Source organism: Podarcis muralis, chromosome 3, assembly GCF_964188315.1.
Source record: "Podarcis muralis chromosome 3, rPodMur119.hap1.1, whole genome shotgun sequence".
Lineage (NCBI taxonomy): Eukaryota > Metazoa > Chordata > Lepidosauria > Squamata > Lacertidae > Podarcis > Podarcis muralis.
The window spans coordinates 44,152,321-44,172,337 of NC_135657.1; the positions used below are offsets into that span (position 1 = coordinate 44,152,321).

Sequence of the window (20,017 nt, forward strand, 5' to 3'; positions counted from 1 at the left end):
GAAGCGGCTTAGTCATGCTGGCCACATGACCCAGAAGCTGTATGCTGGCTCCCTTGGCCAATAAAGCGAGATGCCGCAACCCCAGAGTTGGCCACGACTGGACCTAATGGTCAGGGGTCCCTTTACCTTTACCTTTAAGTAACTGTAAGAATGTAAGAACCTGCTGGATCAAGCCAGTGGTCATCTAGTATCGCCACTAGCCATGATGGCTATTCTCTGCCTCAGTGGTCAGAGGCACTAATAGTTTTGAATGCCAGTTGGTGGAAATCACAGGAGAAAACAGTGCTCTTGTGCTCAAGTCCTGCTTGGAGGTTTCCCACAGGCACTTGGTTGGCCATTATGAGAGCAGGATATTGCACTAGACAGGTCATTGGCCTGATCCAAAAAGTTTTCTCAGTGGGCTGTGGAAAGCCCACAAGCAGCATCTGAGTACAACACTCTCCTCACCTGTGGTTTCCAACAGCTGGTATTCAGAAGCATACAGCCTTCAACCATGTAGGCAGAGTATATAAGACTCCTGACAGCTTCCCAGCAGGGTCACCCAAGGCGGTAAGGTCAAGGGGGAGCAGCTAGACAAAGAATGATCCAAGAAGTCCTCAGCAGCAGAACAGGTGGAAGATAACAAGCGTTATGTTACAATGGCTGTGAAGGCGGATGAAGGCTGCAGCAGATAAGAATCTATTGGTCGTCATGGCACTCATGCCATCAGAATAGAGCCTTACTGCAGAGACTGTGTGTTGGTCAGGGTGCACTGATCTACACACATAAAACAAATTCATGCACAGGCATCTTCCAAAAACCCATCCCAAACCCAAACTTTTCTGGGAGGGGCTAACATAGTCTGCCTCCCTTTCCCCCTGACTGGATTACCGCGCCCAGTGGGGTCACCCACCCAGCAGTCGTAAAATACAATTGAACTTTGGAAAATGGAATATATGGACTTCGTTAGATAGCACAGATAATGAGCATCCTGAACACAGGACTGCCATCATTGTAAGAGAGTTGCAATATTTTAACATTGATATTGTAGCACATCGAGAAATTCTAAGAGCAGGAGAGGGATAACTGTAGGAAGAAAGAGGAGGTTACACATTCTTCTGGAAAGGTCTACAAGAACATCAAATACACGGAGTAGGCTTTGCTATCAAAAATGATATTGTGAAGCTCTTGTCAGAAGTCCGTACCAGCATTAATGAGCGACTTTCAACTCTTTGAATAAAACTCACCAAAAACCAACAGGTTACTATTTTAAGCACTTATGCACCAACAATGAGCAGTGTTTACCAAAGGTGTCATGGACTTTGAAGACACTCAAACTCAGGACGAAAGGGAGAAATGTGCTAAGAGGAAGGCACATTTGGCAAACCCTCATCATCAGCTCAGAAACCTGTGTCCCCACTGTGAAAGGACCCCACTGTGAATTGGCCTCCACAGTCACTTACGGACTCACTGTTTAAGACTGTGTTCATGGAAGACAATATTACTCGGCTATGAGTGAAAGAAGGAGGAGGAGGAGAAGGAGGGGCATAACCATCATGGTGCACAGCCGTTGATAATTTTGTCTTCATGAATTTGTTTGTAGTGGCCATCACTGCCTATTGTGGGTGTGAATTCCATAATTTAACTTTGTCCCATGTGATGAAGAAGTTTCTTTTGTCTGTCCTGAATCTTCCAACATTCAGATTAACTGGCTGTTCCCAAGTGCTAGAGTTATGAGGGAGAAACTTTCCTCTATTTTACACATTTCTATCATGTTACTCACCTTTTCGATGAACTAAGAAGCCCCAAAAGGTGTAACCTTTCCCCAAAGGGGGGTTACTCCATCCCCTTGAACATTTTGGTCATACGGGATGATTGGCATTTGCGCCAGTCAGAAATTCTGCCAGGTATCGCAAGTAGATGTATTGCAGCAGCTTTCAAATGAATGCACCTTCCTAAGTGCAGGATATAAGACAACAACCACCCTGCAATTACTATATCTTCTTAATTCTTCAAAAATTATGCAAGGCTTATTAAAGGAGGCACTTCCCCCATTTTCTCCATCCTGTTTGGATTTCAACAAAACAAAATCAATCACTAGTCACCTGCCTTTGTGCTTTCTACTTTGAATCCTTTCCCCACTCCTTTTTGCCTTTTGCAACTTACCTGTGGGTCACATTCCAGCCTAAAGTCCAAACCACATATAGTCAAAACAAATTGGGCTCAATGGCAGGTGGGATTCCTCTTTTGCCACATACATAAAGCTGAATGTGCACAAGTTAAATGTGAGTAAGTTATGGGCTTACTGGACAAACAATGATTGAACTACAGACAACTCCCAATTTACACAGGGGTTACGTTTCAAGGCACCTTGTGGTTAAGTGAAGTCCCATATATTTGAAACACCACTGAAAAAGCCTGCACCCAGTTCCACCCTGCCCCTTTTTGTGATGCTTTTTGTGACGTTTCTGGGTCAGTTCCAGGTTCAGCACAATACACACATGTGCAGTCGCACACATATTGGATGTGCTTAAAACACATGGTGGGAAGCAATCACAAAATAGAAAGAACAGAATCTTCCCTTTCAAGGATAGAGACAAAGGTGACTTTGAAGTATAGTAGTTGATCATATTAGTCTGACATTACTCCTGTGTTTTTTCTGTGCTCAACTTGCTACATAGATAGTGAAATCCATACAATTGTGGGATAGAGTCAGGGGGCTGTACTGTTATTCCTGCAGGCTGAGGCTGAAGATCCCAGGTTCAATCCACCGTGTCACCAGGTCAGGTTGGGTGACACTCCTATGTGAAATCCAGGAGAGTTTCTGCCAGTCAGTGCGGACAATAGTGAGCTGGGTGGATCATTGGTCTGGCTTGGTAGAAGGCTGCTTCCTATGTTCCCCATGTGTGGCAGAGCTGAGATTTGCAACAACACAGTAAATTTCTAACCCACTGTATAAGTTCTTAGCCGTTGTCCTGCAGCGCCCAGACCACATAGGCTGGCACCTAACAATATGGACATCATTTAAAAAGTCAATAGATCTGCACTGATTTTGACATTTCATATGCTCCAATTTCATTTCCTTTATTTCATTTTATAGCCTGCCTTTCTTCCATGAAGCTGGAGGCAGTGTTGCTGGGGATCCAGTTGCAGCAGATGATTCAGGTTAGACCCATGCCTGCTTACCTTCTACTGTGAGGTTCTTATATTTATGCTCTGGGGCCAAAAATGAGGGTGATGTCCTATTTGCTCCATGTAAAACCTGTTCCCTGCTGAAGAGCATTGTTGAGTTTTGCCTTAGAAAACTACTTCAGACAGACTAAATAAAACAGATTACATTGAACTTAAAGCTCCTCAGTGCAGAATTATTCTAAGGGAAAGGCAAGGTGGGTCAGGGTGCAGGCAGGAACCACTGGCACTAATAGGTGCAAACACGCAAACAAGATTTTAAATAAAAACCAGCAAGAGGAATCAGTGAAAAAGAACTGTAGGATCAGACAGGAAATTGTGGGCAGAGGAAGGGACAAGGTTGGACTTAAGGAAATGAAAAACCTCCCTTCAATTCCTCTTCTAGAAATCTTACAATAATGTTCCCGCTCCTAAGAGACAGAACTCTCAGAAGAGCAAGGCTATTTGTTTTCTGTAACACATCCCTCCTCTGTAGCAGCTGGGATTGGAGAGTTCAGGTAAGATCAGTCTGATTCCACTGATCCGCTTACAAGCTAGACCTGCCAATCACTATGGAGCTCTACTGGGTTTGGAGAAGACGCTGTCAGAAACACAGGACCATTGGTTCATCTGACTCAGTACTGAGAGTACTGACTCCATTGACTGGCAGTGGCTCTCCAGGATTTCAGGCAGGGAGTCTTATCCCAGCCCTACCTGGAGATGCTGGGAATTGAACCTGGGACCTTTGGCATCCAGAGCAGACACTCTACCACTCAGCTACGGCCCTTCCCCAGTTGTGGTTGAACACAGTCACCTTCAAGTGATTGGTCTTCATGACCTATTCTCAATTCACAACACAACCCAAGGTGGATCTTTGCTGCAGCAGTCTCATTGCCTAAGTGCTGGGTGACTTGTGATTCTGCCACCATGACAGCAAGGGCACAAAATCAAGTAAGGAGACCAAATGTCTTGCAACTGGATGGATCCCTCTCCTGGGTACGTACTGTTTGTAGTCCTATTTTTAGTCTACCATACAGTCTCTATACCCAGATGTGATCCTTGAACCAAAAACATTGCTCTCTCATGCACACCCCAGTGAGTTAAAGAATACTCAGATTCCACTGCTCAGGATTTGAGCCTCCGTCTCTTTGTTCTATGGTTGAAATGAGAAAACCGAACTCCCTTTTCATTGTGAACCAACTGGACAAATGTAAGAGTCGGTCAAGGTGCTACTTGCATTATCTCTTCCTCCCAACATGGCAAACAGGGTATTTTCCTTTTCTCCTATTGAAAACAACAACAAGAGGTCAAGATCTGAGGAATTTCCATTTCCAAGGAAGCCAGGGAACAAGAAGGATTCTTTAAATATTTTCCTTGTTAGGAAGCAGACCACACAAGGAGAAGGGAGCTTTAGCACGGTGGCTTGCTGCCTTTCAGCCTCATGTCATGCTGTTTCACCATGTGCTATTGACAGCAGGATACTCATGTTTGTAGGCACCTGGCTCATTGCATTCACACTTGACTTTACAAACATGTTAATTGTACACCTGAAAGTGTAGCTGATGACACAGGCACTGCACCTAAAATCCGGAGTGTGAATTCAAGAACACCTTTCTGCAAACTGGGAAAGGGCTGTGATTCCATTGCAGAGCATCTGCTTTGCATATGATAAGTCCCAGGTGAATCCCCAGGCAGGACTGGAAACATCCATCTGAAACCCTGGAGATCTGCTGCCAGTCAGTGTAGACAATACCAAAGTAGATGAACCAATGGTACCAAATTTGTTGATATGTATAGTGCAAGTGTAGCTAACATGGTGCCCTGCAAGTGTTGTTGGGCTCAAACTCCCATAATCTCTTAATCATTTGCCATTTTGGATGGTCTGATGGGAGTTGCAATTGAAGCAACATACAGTAAGTACCATGTTGCTTGCCCCTGGTGTAATGGCTTGGGTGCTCTAGGTTTATATCTAGATGGTTCCTGGACTTTGTGAGTCCAGCCACCATGTGGAAATCAGTTTTGCTTGATTGCTATTTCTAAAAATGTCTTCTTAAGAAGGCTTGAAAAAGAAATCTCATGAGCAAATTGCTCACTATGCTTAAGCAACACAAGTGTACAATTGTACATCCAGAAATCACATATACAAATATTTGCTCTGGGAAGAAAAAGAAACCACGCAGTCATGTTTTTGATCCTGGCATGGGTTTGGGGTAAGGTTGAAACTTGAAAGCATGCACAACTTCACATTTCATTTCTCAGATGTGTGTGGACCTGAAGTGAACATGGAAGCTCAGTTTTACAGTGGTTCCATGTTCATTTCAGGACTTATGAGTAGTACATGTGAAAAGGACCTATGGGTCTTAGTAGACCACAAGTTTAATATGAGTCAACAGTGTGATGCAGATGCAAAAGCTAATGCTATTCTAGGCTGCATCAATGGAAGTATGGTGTCCAGATCAAGGGAAGTAATAGTACCACTCTATTCTGCCTTCATCCGACCACACTTGGAATACTGTGTCCAATTCTGGGCACCACAATTTAAGAAGGATGTTGACAAGCTGGAATGTATGCAGAGGAGGGCAACCAAGATGATCAAGGGTCTGGAAACCAAGCCTCACGTGGAATGGTTGAGGGCATTGGGTATGTTTAGCCTGGAAAAGAGGAGACTGAGAGGAAATATGAATGCCATCTTCCAATATCTCAAGGAGTGTCACACGGAAGATGGTACAAGCTTGTTTTCTCCTGCTCCAGATGGTAGGACCCAAACCAATGGATTCAAGTTACAAGAAAGGAGATTCCAACTAAACATCAGGAAGAACTTTCTGAGAGCTGTTCAACAGTGGAACAGGCTCCCTTGGAAGGTGGGGGGCTCTCCTTCCTTGGAAATTTTAAAATAGATGTTGGATGGGCATCTGCCATGGATGCTTTAGTTGAAATTCCTGCATTTCTGGGGGTTAGACTAGATGGCCCTCAGTGTCCTTTCCAACTCTACAATTTTATGGTTCTATGACTTTCTTGAGTGAAGGGTCTGTTGGCAATGCCATTGCCACAGATAGATCACAATGGAGAAGGACAGATCAGTTTGCCCAGTGCTGAGAACTACAATGGCTAGGATAAGGTTCAGTTTGAAATGCTGGCACTGAAAGCAAGTTCATGGTTTTAAACGTAAGTGCTGTTGATTCCACAGTTTACTTGTTCAACTCACCCCATAATCATTAATCGATGAAAGGTGGGGTAAATGGAAATAATGAGTAAATGGCAACTGCTTCCACCTAAATCCCAGTGAGCTGTAGTAAATGAATCCAAAAGTGAATCAAATGAATCTTGATTGAATCAAAGCTAAAATAAGAGCCCTCGTGCTAGCTAACCTTTTGCCATCTTGAATGCCCTATGCTATTTCAAATAGATCTGCATATTTACATACTTTTTCCAATGCCTACCATTGATGTACAGGGGTGACCTATGGGAAAGAATACTCAATCAGTCCATTGTATTACTATGATATCAGTTCTGAGCAGAAAAAGCAGCCTTGCTATTTCTGCTTCCCATAGGTCATCTCCATAATTTAACAGGATAGTGCTAAGATTTGTGGCTATGAAGCTCATGTCAGTCCAGTGTTCTGCAACACCAGAGAGCTCTTTCAATCCAATGCTGAGCAGACAGACTTCTGCTCATGTGGCAGGGCTCCACGTTCCTCTCTTTTCCCTTGCAGACGCCTGTGTGTCTCCCTAACCTGCTCTAAAGGGTCTCCAAGCCTTCTAGAGCAGATTTTGCATGTGGAACACTGTGAAGGGGGAGCAGAGGAAGGTGAATCCCCTTGTGCAAGTGGAAGTCAATTCTGCTCAGGCACAGAAGGCGCTGGATACAACCCCAAATGACCACAGAAATGGAACTGGAATGATACATGTATGCTCAGAAGAGCCATTGAGTTCAATGGTCAAAAAGATCTCACCATTTGTTTTCACTCTTGGTAAGTAAAACAGATGGAGATAGCTGAGCCTAAAGGGTGGGGCGGAGGAAGGGGGTGCGGTGGATGCAGGCCGCCCCAGGTGTCACCACTGAGAGGGGTGACAAAAGGCTGGGCGGCACTCATTGTGGGGCCTGCAGCGCGCCAGAGCCACCTGTCTCTCCTGGGAGAGACACAGTGGCTTGTGTGCGCACAGGCTCCATGCTGCCCAAACGGCCCGCCCACTGCCTCCCCGCCAGCTGTAGGGCAGCTGAGCGGGAGGAGGCAGGCAGACTCTGAAGGCCCCGTGGTGCGCCCCACCTCTCTGGACAGCTCGCCCCACCACTATGGGCAGCTCGCCCCGCCCCTGGGTGCGCAGCCCCAGGCTCCCAAGCGGCTTCCTCCACCACTGATAATAAGAATTTGCTTCTTGCAAAGGGTTCTCCTCTTTTAACTATTTATATGGTGTACAACCCGCCTTATTTAAGTCACCCACAGTTCAGCCCTGTAAGCACCTTCTTGGATTTAATATTTTGCATAGACCCAGGGCTTGGGAAATTCAGTTTAGATTTCAAGCTACTTGTGCCCACTTTGGTTTGGTCACCACTCATACAATATCCCCCTTAGTGGCAGTCCACACTTCCCCACAGTTAATTTGGCTTTTCTAAATCCACAGATAATCTGATGCGGGGGGTGGGGGGTGGAATCCAGCATAAAATCACAAGTTATCCAACTGTGGACACACTGTAAGATCACCTGGGAATATTCAATAAGAATGGCCGTCCTAGTTCATCCACACACATACAGTGGTACCTCAGGTTACAGACGCTTCAGGTTACAGACTCCGCTAACCCAGAAATAGTACCTCGGGTTAAGAACTTTGCTTCAGGATGAGAACAGAAATCGTGCAGCAGCAGTGGGAGCCCCATTAGCTAAAGTGGTACCTTAGGTTAAGAACAGTTTCAGGTTAAGAATGGACCTCCAGAACAAACTAAGTTCTTAACTCGAGGTACCACTGTATAGGCCTATTTTAGATTGGCAAAATAGCACATGAACATAAACACCAGTGATCTGATCAAGAGGGTCCCTCTCTGTGGCTGCCTAACAGTAAACACCAAGACATCCAGTCATTGAAAGTAAATGTTTGGCACATCAGGTTAGACTGAATTGCTTCATACATTGTTACTTCTAATAATATATAATATGAGTATTTTTTACCCTTTTTCCTCATTGTTTTGCACCCTCATAAACCTCATTCAACATCTTCATAATGAGTCCAAATGAAAGATTAACCATGAATACTTTATTTACTAAGAAGGAGGAAAACTCCCTAAGCCTGGTTCTCCACTCTACCCCCCAAATAAGCCAGATGGAGCAAATAAAATTATTTGCAAAGTCAAGTGACTTTAAAATACCCATGTTCCTAATAGGATTACAATAACCTGTGGAAGGTCATTATAATTATAAAGGAAAAGATTAAATAGGCAGTAAAGCAGACATAAATTAAACAGACATTTTGAAAGCTATTAAAATGGACAGGCAGGGAAAGCAAAGCAAAGGCGGGGGAGAAAAAGGAAGCCAGGCAGAATGAGGAAGCCATTGACTGTAGATCAGTCACCACCGTGTGAGGAGGAGGCAGGGATGGGGAATAAATCAAGTTGCATACGATGGAATTATTCTAGCTAGCATACTTCAAAAGTAGTCAAATAATTGTAATCCAAAGCGTTTCAGTTTTACATGGTTGCAGACTGAGTGCTTAGACTGCTTTAACTAATCCAAGAGTGAAATACTAGACTGAGTCAGCTTTCCTTTTAATATAAAAAAAACCTCCCACCAGTTCTTCTCCCATGTTTCATGCTCTTGTGTATATAGGAAAAGCAGAGGGCCTTCTTGGTAGTGGCACCCACCCTGTGGAACATCCTCCCATCAGATGTCAAGAAAATAAACAACCACCTGACTTTTAGAAGCCATCTGAAGGCAGCCCTGTTTAGGGAAGTTTTTAATGTTTGATGTTTCAACGTGTTTTTAATATTCTGTTGGGAGCCGCCCAGAGTGGCTGGGGAAACCCAGCCAGATGGGCGAGGTATAAATAATAAATAATTATTATTAAATTATTATTATTCTCGGTCGGAAACCAATGATGGTTTTTAAGAGACTTGAAGGAGGTATGTGAGAATCACCACATTTTCCACAGTGTAACCACACTCGTTTCTTTCCCCCACTATTGTCTCTGGAAAAACAGATTTTGCTCATTTTTTAAAGTGCAGCATAAAACCAGGAACCCTGTTTTCCAGAGATGTCTGTGCACACAATGATTAACAATGTCTCTATCATGCCACCTTTCAACACTCAGATACGGGGATTGAGTGGATCTGAGCACACAAAGCCCATCTCACTGATAACTCGAGGGCTGTTCAGATTTTTTTAAGCCCTCACATGCTCACTGAGAGGGCAGGGGACCTGAGCCATGCTCTGCTAACCCTCCGCAGACGGCCATGCAGACACTATTAATGAGAAAGGGCCCAGTGCATGTGCAGATGTACACACAGACAGAGCCCTTCCTCACCGTCAGGATCCTGAGCCAACCAGCCTTCCCAAATGTAAGGAGCTGCCAAGCACATAAGACACATTCTCAATAATGCTGCATGCCAAATGTGGCAGGAAGTGCGCTTACCTATGCGGGGTGTGTGAATGGGTACAACCAGTAGCCATGGCCCTGCTTCCCCCATAAGCATTTGGGATTTGCATTCAGAGAACATCTGAATAACCCTCCTGGAGCTTCCACTGGGTGAAAGGCAGGATGTCATAGAACTGTAGAGTTGGAATGGGACCGTGAGGGTCATCTAGTCCAACCCCCTGCAATGCAGGAATCTTTCGCCCAATGTGGGGCTTAAAACCATGACCCGGAGATTAAGAGTATCAATCAATCCATCTGACCCTTCAATCCTACTTGTGTCGGTCGCTCTGTGGTTATCCTTGAAAAATGACACTGCTTTTACTGTATTACTTCCCTTGAAATGCCTCCAATGTTTTGCTGAGTGGAAACCTTCACATTTTTCTTAGAAGCTCATTCAAGGAAACTTGGTGGCTGAGGAATATTTATTCAAGTAGGAAGACCTACTTCACTGAAATATGAGTGAGATGCAGGGATGGCCCTACCATTAGGCAAAAGTAGTCAACTACCTTAGGAGACAGATGCTGGTCATTGTTCTTCAGCTCCCCGCAACCCTGCGTTATTTCCCTCTTTTGAAGGACAACTTTCTATGCCACATGGCCTGCCTTTGACCCTCCAGAGTAGACTAGCCTTATTCTTTCAGGGTGTACAGTGGTACCTCCAGTTATAAACTTAATTCGTTCTGGAGGTCTGTTCTTAACCTGAAACCGTTCTTAACCTGAGGTGCACTTTCGCTAATGGGGCCTCCTGCTGCCACCATGCCGCCAGCACACAACTTCCACTCACATCCCAGGGCAAAGTTCGGAACCAGGAGCATATGCTTCTGGGTTAGCGGAGCTTGTTACCCGAAGCGTTTGTAAGGAGGACGGTACGTAACCCAAGGTTCCACTGTATCTTGTGGATACAAAATTGTATGATTCTTTTTTATTTCCAATGTTCAGGAGTGGGTATCCTTATGCAGCCAAAACAGCACCATACAAACACACGGAGGTATCAGCAGGCTTGAAGAAACACACCAAATCTTTGGGGTGGGGTACAGCCCGCTGAGACCCAAAGATGCCTAGTGGACTGCTCTGTTGGGTTGGGGGATGGAAAAGACTTATCCAAAGTCCAGAGTCCAGACCCTTGTTCCATCCTGGCTGTGGGTCCTCAGGATTGCAGGCCAGGTCTCTCCCAGCTGGGAGATGCTGGGGCCTTAACCTGGGAGAGGGTGTGGAGACCACTCAAAGAACAAGACATCACATTCTGACACAGTCATGGATGTAGCCAGGATTTATGTTGTGGGGGCAGGACTTGGGGGGGGGGGCAGAACGAAGCTATCTGTGACTTGATTTGTCAGTTGTTTAAGTATTTTTATTTACTTACTTACTTACTTGATAAATAATACGCCCATGACCCCAGTTGGGCTGAAATAAGGCCAACTGCACAAATTAGGCTCATGAAGAAGATGCCCAGCAAATTCCGTTTTTAGTTTTCGACATTAAATATCCCGATTCTTTTGTGTAGCTACCACTTTGGACCCTTGTCTTCCTCTCCTGAACCCCGCAGACCAGTTGGGGAATCTAACTTATCCCCACCCCTTTCTTCGAAGGAAAGCGATTAAGCGATTCTTTGAAATCATCCCTTGCCCCGGGTTTAGAAAGTCCGTTTGTGAACGTTCCTCTTGGACCTGCTGCACGCAAGGTTGCAAATGCGCGGAAATAAGCTCCTGCCCCCCCGCCCTCTCCCGGCTGCTGCGTTTGAAACACCCGGGGAGGGAGGGAGAGAGCCTTGAGTCTAAGGCGGCGGCGGCGGCGGCAGGGGGTGGGGGGAGCGGTTTGAAGCGGGAGGCGAGTGTGATTTGTTTGGTGATCGGAGCCAATAGCAAGCCTAGACTTTGATAATATCCCCATGCGGTGACTGAGAGGAGTCAGTGCAAAGCCTCTCTCCTCCAGTGGGTCTCTCCAGGCAAGGCAGCTCCAGCTCCTGGCGAAGCGAGGCGCGCGAAGCTCTCCCGCAGCAGACTTCCCTATGGGCATCGGAGCAGCGACCTTGGCAGAGCCCACTTGCTAAAGCCACTGCCCTGGAATATATACCTCTAAAACCCGGGACAGAGAGAGCAGGCGAAAGCTGTTCCAGCAACAGACAGGTACTCCATCCTAGCTGGGGTTCATTTGCATTCATATTTATTGACTTGTGAATGTATGTGCCTGTGTTTTGGCCCAATACCTTCAGATGCATTGAAACAGGGCGTAGGGTGCCTTGGATAATCGAGGTTATATGTAAGAATGTGAGTGTGGGTTTTATTATTTTAACCTTTGGAATTTTCCACTTTTTTTTTAATGGGGAAATTCCTCTCCAGCTAATTTTTACCTGGGTGGGCGATCTGCACATGGAACCAACCCTTCTTTATTTGTGATAAAACGTCTTTTGAAAATGCAACACCCCTCTTTTAAGGCATCACCTACGATGTGAACCTCAGTCTTTGGGAAGATCCAGTCTCCCAGCATCCTGATTTTAGACGAAAACCCAAGTCAGTTTTCATGGGTCCTCCTGATCTCAGCAGCCTAGTTCGTGCCGAGTCCTGCAGCTCTAAGGGACCACGGTTTTACACCTGGGGTTTGTCTTGAGGAATGTGTAGGGCGCTTCTCTCCCTGCCGGGGAAAAGCAAATTTGACTCCTGGGCGAGGGTGAAGGCAGCACCAGGGTGGGAGTGAGATAGAAGTGGCTGGATGAAGGTCTGACTCCGCTTTGCATCCTTCTGTACTTTGAGTTGATTATAGAACCTCACCCCAAAATAGCTCCAAGTACACATGGCACCATTTTTAACCACGTACTTTGAATATATACAGTATAATTTTAGATATTTTGAAGAGGTGCATCACCATGATAGAATTGCTTCTCTATCCCAGGTTCCCCCCTCCCACTGAAAAAAATGAATCAAGAATTTTTTGCATTCGTGTAATACTTTAATAAACCTTGGTGCTGCCTATCTTTTCAAAATTGCAGAGGCGCTTTTATTTTTAGTGAAGGGTTGTGCAAGTGGTTATATAACTTTTCTTAGGGGATTTTGAGGACAAAATTAATAGCTTATAACAGGCTAGACTTTTCTTTATTTTCGAGAGGGCAAAGTTCTTAAAGAGGGGCGAAAGGACTGCAGCGTTGAAAAGCACTCACTTTAAAAGCCTCTTGAATGCTGTAAGGTGAACCTGAGTCCCAGCCAGCCCCAATCACTATAGAAAATGGTTTTTGATGTAAATCTGCAGGAATCCAAACAATGCCTTCTGAATAAAATAGCAACAGGTGCAAAATCCACTTGCTGTGCCTTAATTAGCACTTAGCATATCAGACCACATCAGTGCTACTGCATGCTAATTCACTATGAAATCTAACATCAGTTCAGGTTCTTGACTTCCCACCAACACAAATACAATGCAGGCACTGTGCTGCCTTGCTGGATTAATTTTCTTTACTGTAGAATAAGGTTAGGAAATAAATATTGCCTAAATCATTGTTCTGGTATGTGGACTGAAAAATCAAGGAAAGCTTATTTTCTTTTAATGTCTGTGTATATATTTGTCTGTCTTTGCTCTTTTGCTGCCCATTCATTATAAAGCTGAAGGCAGAATAAAAAGATTATCACACCTCGTTGAAAATTGATCAGAAAATGTCCAGACCTATCCCAAGACCAGTTATAGCTTGTGCACTTGAAACCTTAAATGCTTTTGATCCTAAGGACGCTCATGCAAGAGAAGTACTTCCCTGTGAGGTTGCAATCCTGCACATACACACTTGGTGTTGCCCTCTTAGATTCAGTGAGAATTACTGTGAATAAGTAAGTGATTATGGCTTGTAACATGCCAATCCTGATCATAGACCCTGATAGTTGGAATAAAATGTTAATGATTTCAATGGACAATAAATTTGTTTACAAGCAATCGGCCCCAATCTAGATAAAGGCAGTTACATCCAATGCCTGCTGAAATCAATGGGACAAACTGGGGACAATGAATTTAATGGAACTTAATGGTGTCTCGATAGAACAAGAAGTTACACCTGGTTCAGAGAATGGCAATATCAATTGAGCGGCATTTGTCACCAATTTTTTTAAAATGAAACCAATATGTTCCTGACATAACATTCTGTGCTCATAATCATGTGAAAGGCTCATGTCTGAAACCCTAGAGAGCTGCTGCCAGTCAGAGTAGACAACATTGAACCGGATGGACAAATGGTCTGACTCTATGTTTATTAGAGCATATGCTTATTTGATGCCATAATAAATATGCTAGTTTTAAAGGTGCCAAAAGACTCAGTCTATTGCTGCAGGGGAGGAGACACTGTCAAAGTTGGAAAATGTTACTTAGGGTTATGGAATCTGATGAACAAATTTGTTTAGGTCACATAGCTGAATAGTGTGAAATAAGATAATAAAACGTTGCATGATCCCTGTTCCTGTGTCAGGTTCCCTACAAATCTGGTATGAATGGGTTCAGAAGAGCAACCTCAGCCATTCTGTAAGCATGCAGAAGCGATGAGAAAAGCTTTGACTCTGCTTGGAAAAGGTGGATTTGGTTTTAGCTACTGAGATAGGATATTTATCTATTAATAATCTGCATGGCGCTTAACTGGTTTTTACAAATACACCGCACTAAAAAAAAAGGGTGTGTGTAAATTGCAGTTTATTTACTTACAGCCTTCTCATACCACACATTAACACTAAATTAGTCACTATGGCAGGGGAAGTATGACTTACAAAAACAGCCCAGTTATCATATTATTGTAAACTGATGCCTGACCTTAATTTCCACATATCTACGCAGTGAAGATTAGGAGCAAACCTCCGGCTCAACATCATGTAGAGAACACCATGTGTGACACAAAGTCTACACAAATCAGTTCTGCTTCCCTCTATAGTCCCTCCATCACTCGTCTTTTCCCAGTGGGTACAGAATGGCGCCTTCCTCCAAAACATGTCTGGGTCAATTCAGAGCTGGCCCTACCATTAGACAAAGGGAAGTGATCACGTCAGGAGGTGGGTGCTGGGGTCCAGGCCACCCCCCTTGCTTTTATCCTCCTGAATTGAAGCTGCCAATGAATGCTTGTTGCTGGGCTGGGTTATCTGTCTAGCTGCTTCATCTAAGAATGCAAGAAAAGCCTGCAGGATCAGGCCAATAAGCCCATTAGTCCAGCATCCTAATGTTCCCACAGTGGCCTGTAAGATGCTTGTGGGAAACCTGCAAGCTCAGGGAAGGCTGAGCCCAAGAGCATTTCCCCCTACTGCCGTTTTTAGCAACTGATATTCAGAAAAAATCACTGCCTCCAGCTGTGGAGGCAGAGCCTAGCCTTATTCTCCATGAATTGTCTCATTGACTTTTCACACTGTCCAAGTTGGTGGCAATCACTTGCCTCCTGCAGAAGCAAGTTCCATAGATTTGGAAGCACCTTCTTCCATCGTCTCTGAAACTTCCAACATTCCTTGGAGGTCCACAAGTTGTCCTGTGACAGCAGAGGGAGAAGAGCTTTTGTGTCTTTCCACTTTCCCCCAGGCCATGCATCATTTGATAGTCTCCTTTCCCCAAGGTGTGGCAAGCAGTGCCACTGGGAAATGGCACCGAATGAGTGAACAGGCAGAGAGGCAGCCAGCACTTGACACAGTCCATCAGACATCAATTGCAGACATGTGCTGCCATCCTCAAATGGTGCGTCTCATGCACATTTGAGTAGGGAATAAGCCAAGCCGCGAGTGAGCCAGGTGTTGCAGCCCAGAGCTGTGTGTGCTATGCGGTTCTGCCATATGTTTCATTCTTATATTGTGGGCTTTTGTCATTCTGGAGTTGTGATAGGACAGATGTGTGCTGTCTAGTTCATCTCCCCCCCCCTTCAAAAAATGTATCAAACGGAGAAGGCTGCAGAGAACAATATCCTGGGAATGTCAGCTGCCGCATCTGATGAATAGTGGTTGACAGCAGCTGAAGATGTGAGGCTTCTCAGGGAGAATGAGCCCCTGGTTTCCCCCCCCCCTCTCCTGTCTTGTGGCTTACGAAAAAACACACAGCAGCAATAAAAATACTTAAACACTCCAGGGAGATTCTCAGTGACTCCTCTTTGCTTTGGTTAGCAGATCTGCAGGAAACTCAAGACAAATCCTGTGAATCTGTCTGCCTTCTTCTGGGGAGTTCAATCATTCGGGATGCTGCCACGCACTTTGCCTGCCATTTGCATCAACACAGACTCCCAAACTGGAGTTGGGAGCCGCCGGTGTTTACATTAGCAACGGCAGTCGCTGGAATCTGCTGATCCATAACCCGTCGGATAGCGGGGTTAAGCCTGGAACTGGGAGAGCAGATCTCTCATCCCAGCATGGCCATGGGCTCAGTGGTTGTGACCTTATGCAAACTACTCTCGGCCTCAATTTTCCTTTTGTAAAATCAGAATAGGAGGGACCTCTGTCTCATTCTGGGGAAAAATCCATTGCTGTTTGAAACTCAGGTATGTAAGCTAACTGCCAATGGCACCTTAAACCCAGGTTACAGTCACCACAATTGGCCTGATCTGGGTGCCTTTTTTTTAGTTGTGAGATTTATTATTATTCTTCATTTCATTTTTATACTATCATCATCGTAATTTATTACAGTCAATGACCAGCTACAACTTTATATTTTAAGTAAAAAATCTCAAAGCGGTTTGCCACATATTAAAACATCAAATAAAACAATCCAGAATAAAAGAAATTCAAGCTTCAAGGAAAATATTTCAGATCCTTCTCTAAGTGATGTTTTGCTTTCCCCATATTTCTTTACCTACTTCATTTATATAGCTGCCCCATAGCAGAAGTACTCTAGGAAGCCAATGTGGTGTAGTGGTTAGCATGTCAGGCTAGGACCTGGGAAATCAGGGTTCAAATCCCCACTCAGTCGTCTTCGTGGGGATTAACTGGGGGGGGCAGCGAACCATGTACTGATTGGAGAAAAAGGTCAGATATAAATACAATAAATAAGTTATTCTGCTTACCTACCTAAGAAAGCTGGAGAGGCCAGCCAGATGGAGATACCAGTCGCATCCAGAGATCTCTACATGGTCACAACTGGACCCACACCAGTTGCAAAACACATCTGGCACCTGGGGAATTTCTAACACTGGCCTTGGTGGTGTGGGACAGGGAGTGGTGAGTGAAGGAGAGAGGGAAATAGAGAAACTGTGTGTGTGCACTTGAGGACCAGACCAAAGAGCTCTCTCTTGCAGAGTGACAAACCAAATACCTCCACAAGCCCTCATTACTGAAAGCCATATGCATGATGCCCCACTGAAACTGGTATTTAGAGGTATACTGCTTATTAATATGGAGGTTCCATTTAGCTATTATGCCTAATCACCATCGAGAGACCTGTCATCAGCCTATCTATTTGCCTAATTCTCTTTCAAAGCCATCTATGCTACGGGCTATTTCTGCATCCTGTTGCCGGGAGCAGTATGAAGTACTTTCTGTTTTCTGTCTTTTATTTTAATTTTAAACTGGAAGCTGTTAATTCATATCTTTACTGGATATTATTTCAAAGTTTCCCAAAAGTATAGGATTCAACATTATCATGTGTTTTGCTGCTTAGTACATAAAGAAGAGGTGCTATTTTAAAATAAAGCAGGCATTAAGTTGTCTTTGTTCCCTTGCCCAAATGACATTTGTGAATTTTGTCATTTGGACCACTTCCCATACCCTAAATATTCCCTAAATATTGATACTGACCCACCATTACAACTAATTGCCATAAAAGCAACAGGTAAAGTGGCAACATTTCTCTGTTCTCTAGTAAGACCAGAACTTTAATGTGTCCAAATGTGATAACTAGTGGTTCTGAATGGTAATGCATATTCTGCAATAATCTCACTTTGCTCTTTATTCATTACCTTTTATTTCACTGCGTCTCCCTCGGCTTTAGTATTATTGAGAAAAGCTTCTATCTATCCACTTTCTCCGCACTGTGCATATTTTTTATTTTATTTTTTTTAAAATCTAAACTAAAAAGTTCCATGTGCTTTGCCTTTCCTCTTAGGGAAATCTTTAACTAGTTTTCATTAGTGTTTAAAACTTTAATAAACACACCCAACTGTTTTCCACGACTTGCTCTGAGCATAAGGGTGGCAACAGGAACAGTCAAACCAAAACACTCAGGCATCAATTGCTGTGGTTCTGGAGATTCCTTTTGTTCAAAGTTCTCATTTTAAATCGTAGCCTCTTGAAAATCTGCATAATCACAGAAACCATTGAGGGCTCAGAAAAAGAAAAGACACAGAGAGAAAAGGGAACATGTACACACCACAGCAACGATACCTCTACATTATTGCTTCCTTTGTCTCGGAAAGCTCTAATCCATATGTAATCTTGCAGTCCAATCCTATGCATATGTATTTAAAAAGGTAAAGGACCCCTGACAGTTAAGTCCAGTCGCAGATGACTCTGGGGTTGCGGCACTCATCTTGCTTTACGGGCGCTTTACTCTAGAAGTAAATCCCCTTGAATTAAATGGAAATTATATGTACTGTAAGCAGGTAAGCATATGTTGGGTGGCAGGCAATATTGTTGTATGTGCTGAACAGCTCAGTTGGTAGAGCATGAGACTCTTAATTTCAGGGTTGTGGGTTTGAGTCCCATGTCAGGAGAAAGATTCCTGAATTGCAGGGGGTTGGTCTAAATGACCCTAGTGGTCTCTGCCAACTCCTTGATTCTATGAAAACTAGTCACTCAGAGCCCTTAATCACGCCTTTAGCAGACTGCTAGCTGGAAGACAGTAGTACAGTGGTACCTCGGATTACATATGCTTCAGGTTACAGACCCCGCTAACCCAGAAATATTACCTTGGCTTAAGAACTTTGCTTCAGGATGAGAACAGAAATTGTGCAGTGGCAGTGCAGCGGCAGCAGGAGGCCCCATTAGCTAAAGTGGTGCTTCAAGTTAAGAACAGTTCCAGGTTAAGAACGGACCCCCGGAACGAATTAAGTACTTAACCCAAGGTACCACTGTACAGTTAATTGGGCTGCCTTCCCGAACCTTAACAGAGCTGATCTATATTTAAGAGTTTCGCAGAAAAGAAAATGTACTGTGTGCAGCTTCACCCCTTACTCTAGCTCTGTGATGGGAGAAGAAATGAATGATGATGAAATTGTTCCTTCTATGAGACTCTAAAAGGTGCAGCAGACTTCCCAGGGTCTGAACCTGGTAATGTTAGTGGCCAGCAGCATCTCTTCCTAGAGTGGGCACTACCAGTATGTGTGGGTGGGTATGATCTAGCTCCACTTCCTTAAGGCCCCCCATGACCCAATGCAAGTCTCTCTAAGTCCATCTCTCTCTCTCTCTCTCTCTCTCTCTCTCTCTCTCTCTCTCTCTCTCTAAGAGAAAGCTGAAGTACCAAAACAGTTTAGCAAACAACGTACTGTACTGTACTATACTATATGTGATCACATACTGCATTTTGGCAGCTAGGCTAGAGATCACTAAGCCCCGGAAAAATATGGAATTACTATTTCTCAATGGCATAAAGCTTCATGGTGGCTCATTCTCATGGAAGCACTATGCAGCAAGGAGATGTACTTTATAGCGCGGCACAAAATGACTGCTTTATTGATCATTCGTATCACATGCTAACAGAAATCAAGACGCGTAACTTCCCCCTCGGCCTCGTACCACATTCTGGAAGGATGTGAGCTCTTTACAATATCGCAGCACATTGTCTAATGCAGCCTTTCTCCCAGCTGGTGCTCTCCAGATGTTTTGCACAGCTGCTCACATCTGCCCCAACCAGCAGCTTGGGGAAGGCTGATCTAATGCACGACTCTCTTTTTATACTATTTTCTTGCAATGTGTATGTCATTCAGTTCTGCTTCAAGGCTGACCTCCCCCCCCCCCCCACTTTGCAATTCTGAAATGCTTAATAAAAAATCAGGATGATAGCCAGTGTTAGCTGTATTCAGAACAGACCCATTCAAATCAATCTTTTCAGAATATGACTAATATTGGCTGTCACCCATAGCTGATGTGTTATCACACCTACAAATCAGAAGATTTGTTATCTGTCAAAATCAGTGCTTGGAAAGAACTAGTTCAATTTAACAAAGTTCACTGAATTAGTTCAAAAATATCTGAACTAGGTCTGAGAGTAGTTCCCATAACTGCCAGATGAACTGAATGTGAATTGAGTTTGTTTTCTAGTAGGGCTTTGAATGATTTCTATTGCATCTTCAAGTTCATTCTCCTATTATAAGAGAATGATGTGTTG

At 44.2% G+C, this 20,017-nt stretch overlaps 1 protein-coding gene across 1 annotated transcript in view; it reads left to right on the forward strand.

Annotated features, from left to right (window-relative positions):
- Window positions 1-11,602: 11,602 nt before the first annotated feature.
- The window catches only part of GREM2 (gremlin 2, DAN family BMP antagonist), a 34,710-nt gene continuing 26,295 nt past the window's right edge, over window positions 11,603-20,017 (forward strand). The window contains exon 1 of the mRNA XM_028724108.2: window positions 11,603-11,895. The gene's annotated coding sequence lies outside the window, so the exon portion shown is untranslated. The remainder of the gene's footprint in view (window positions 11,896-20,017) is intronic.